We start from the raw sequence: 3,954 nt of genomic DNA on the forward strand, positions 1-3,954 counted from the left end.
AAAAGTTAGCAAGAACTTTCAGAGTAAAAGAATTACTAAGCTGAGACAGTCATAGAAGAAATACACCTTAACTGTATATTTTCTTTTCTTTCCGTGTTCGTGGGGATTGCTAGGACTCATAGGAACTCCCGAAGTTTACGGTGGTGGTGAAGTCGCTGACCCCCTGTTTATTCGTCTCAGTTTAGCTGCCCAGAAGAAGGTAATGCTCTCCCCTTTTTCCTCTACCTCAGAATAATTTTATTCGATGTCAGGAAAGCCTCGTGATATAAATGGTTCTCTGTTAAGTACTGATTCAGTGTTACTTTGATATGGCGTATTTGTTCTTAATCAATTTCAATGATTCAATCTTAAGATCGAGCTAATCCATGTTTATCACTGTTGCTTCCCTGCTTATTTGATGGAATTGTCATGGCTATTTTGCTTCGCGTGCACTTGCTGTGATGCTGTTGAATTTGCAATTTTTGTTTTAGTTGTATTTCAACATTAGGAGTCCCTTTCATCTTGTTACTGCGATGTCGATTCAGAATCTTGGAATTAGTTAATATAGAGATCGAGTGTTGTTGTATCTATTGTCCATTAGAGACAACGACTCATTCTTCTCTGTTCTAGTTTTTTTTTGTGATTGTCCTATTCCATAGCATAGTTGTTCGACTCAGTTCTCATCGTCTTGTTGTTTAAAGTTTCTTATATCGAAGGTCGATTGGATGCTATGCTTAGTGTGTCTTTTGCTGCTCCTAAATAAATGTCAATTCCAGTCCTTTTATAGTTATGGCTTGTCGTTTTGGTCGATATTATCGTAATCACTGGTTCAAGTTTTTTATTGTGTCAATCAATTCAAATTTTCCGACTAGGGATGTTTGTTTGAAACTTGTTCAATGATTGACCTGCTTGCACTTGTTTCTTTGGATTGGTCTTAGTTTGCTATGTCTAAAAGGTTATCTATGAACTTTAAGTTTGGTTAACATTTTGATTTCTTTGGTTACTATAAATTTTTTTCTAACCCTCATTTTTTATTCTCGCAAGCTTGATTTAAACTCCTATAGTATCAAAAATCTGCATAGAGTGTTGTTTGGCGTGAATCTTTGCTCCCTTGGGCTTATTAAATTTTTTTAGTTTACGTCTTGTTAGTGTTTTTTTAGGTTTGGATAAGTATGCAATTTATCCCCATGTTTCCATAATTGTTTATTGTTGTTTTCCTCATATGATCGCTACGGTCTTTTCTAATGATTCACTGTTTCTCATTTGGTTCTCTTTGCAAAATTTGAGTTTAATTCTTTAACTTGAATAATTTGCAAATGCTAATCTCTTTGTTTTACTTTATGTTTTGCATGTGAAACTCCATCCGAGTCCCTTTGGACTCATCTCTTGCATATCCTTGAGTTATTTCGAGTCAGCCTCATCTTGTTCGAGTTGCTGGAAAGTTGAATTACAGGTCCCGAAAAGTCGAAAGTGGTCAATATACACTCAGTATACAGCGGTATACACTGACATTCAGGCCCAAAACGTAAAAATACAGGGCTGAGGCGACATATAGACATTCGGAAGCAAGATATACATGAAAAGGGCTGATATACATGCCGATATACACTGATATACATCAGCTGTATACCAAAAACGGGAATTGTGTTAAACTCCAAAAACAACAGCGAAATTGGCCCAAAAGGGGGCCCAAATTCAAATTTCTCCCTTACTCACTAATTATTTAATTGTGATTATTTATTGTTTGTTGTTTAACTCTAACTTTATAATCGTAAATCAACTTAGTTGGATCCCCTAAAAGACGAGCTATTTCTCTGTGTTGTTTTGTTTCTAACAAATCTCATTTTATCAATTTTTGTATTGTCATTTATAATCTTTAGTCAAAACTTTCTTTTTTTCTTTTATTAGTTTAAAATAGTTTTTTCATAAACCAAAAATGACTCAAATAAAAACCAACTCATTTTGTTTCGTTAAAATTCTAGTTACTTGTCTCTAATTCAAATATTTCAAATAAGGTCCCATTTTCTTAAAAAATAAAAATTGCTCTTTGTTTGACTATTTTAATCTAATAATGTAAATTATTATTAGATACTTACTTAGTCATTTTCTCAAAAAATGTTAGTTAAAACTTTTATTCTACAATTAATTCGAAATAATTTTCATGCTTTAATATATTAAATTGGTTTAAGTTATTTTAAAATGAATTAAATAAATTCTAATTAATCCAGTTTTATTAAAATTCTAATCACTTGTATTTCGGGTCAAATGTTTTCATTTTTGGGTCCCTCTTCTCTAAAAGTAATAAAATAAAATAAATAAAAAATGTGTCATCTATTTAATTATTTTCTCAAAATTAATCAAATATTAATTATTATTTTCTTATGTTAAATAACTTTTTTCCAAAAACAGTCAAATATCTAGTCAAGTCACAGGTCAATCGCATGTTAGCGGACACTTCGAATGCTTAAACCCTTCTCGAAGTGTAAATTGAACCCCGAACCCTCTTTGGTATTTTCAAATGATTTTTTCTGTTTAAATCTTTGAAAATTATAAGTTTTCTTAATTTCTTTAAAAAATTAAGTGGCGACTCTTTCTAAGTATTTTTCCTTTTAGTGTTTTATACTTAGAATATTTCAAAAAGTGATTTTTCTAGAGATAGTTAAATTACGGCACGACAGTACACAATAATTTTCACATTAAGTTAATAAGGGGAAATCCATCTATATTCCATTCCATCTAAGAAAAAAAGTGATACAATATTGTAACTAGCGGACGGTGACTTGTAAGTCTTTGAGCCAATTTCCACAAAGACTAGAGGAAAAAAAAAAAGATTATGATAAATCGGGACTGATGAACAATTGAATCACAAGACGAGTACTACTCACTTCTAACAACTTGTTACTCATATTTTGCAGTGTTCCACAAGACTTGTTAGAGGACGGAGAAGACTTAACAAAATAATATATACTCTCTATGTCCTAATTTTCTCTAGATGTTGTGTTCATTTCGAAGTCATTAACTATCTTTGCAGTGTGTGTGTTATGCAAGATGATGTGAAATTGGTTCCATTATGTATAAAAAATTTCTGCAGAACTTCTTAGAAATTTCAAATGGCAGAAACTACTGCTTGACTAAGTCAAGTGGAAAAAATGAACAATAATTAAAGACATGATTTAAGTCCTTCATTTCCTACTTAATTAGTATGTTTTGAATAACTTGGTGAAGATCCTTCCACCTGCAGAGAAATTTCCCATTAGTTGTCTCTTGTGCTGTTTTCCAAGACTTTTCACATCAAGTTAATGAAGGAAATTCCCTCTATATGATACAGTTCAAATAGGAAGAGATGGAAAATAACACTTTTTACATATTTTCCCTATTTGAACACTTTTTTCAATTTGACTGGTTAACTTTTGAGAAAAATCTTAAAATCACCCTCAAACTTGACAGCCAAATTTACTTTAGGACTTAAACTACATGGACATTTAAATACCCCCTTAACAACTTTCAAGTGATTTTTATTCAACCCTCCCGTGACCAACCTTGAACTGAACTGGTCATGGGAATTACTTTTTGTTTACAGCAAATTACAGAATGTTCTGTTTTTACAAAATCCATACATATTTTATAGTTATTTGAACTCCTGGATTATGTCAACCTTGTCCAACTTTCCATCAACATCTCTTCTGTTTTCCACAATACTTTTCAAAGAGAAACTGTAACATCCGACAATTTGAGGTGGCTTTGAAGAAGCTTGAATTTAAAAATCTGGAAATTTGGCTAAGTGTGGAAATCAGTGAGTTTTTGGCCAACTTTGAGCAGTCATAACTCCTAGCTCAGGATGATCCAGGAGTAGTTCCAATTATGTTTGGAAAGCCCTTGGAACGATCTTTCCAACGCCACTGAGTTTACTTGATTTCGAGTTTGTATGAGGGAGTTATGCCCTTTAGAAGTTGGGCAGTTGGAAGGGAAATCCGT

This window comes from Solanum stenotomum, unplaced genomic scaffold (assembly GCF_019186545.1).
Source record: "Solanum stenotomum isolate F172 unplaced genomic scaffold, ASM1918654v1 scaffold28368, whole genome shotgun sequence".
NCBI classification, from domain to species: Eukaryota; Viridiplantae; Streptophyta; class Magnoliopsida; order Solanales; family Solanaceae; genus Solanum; species Solanum stenotomum.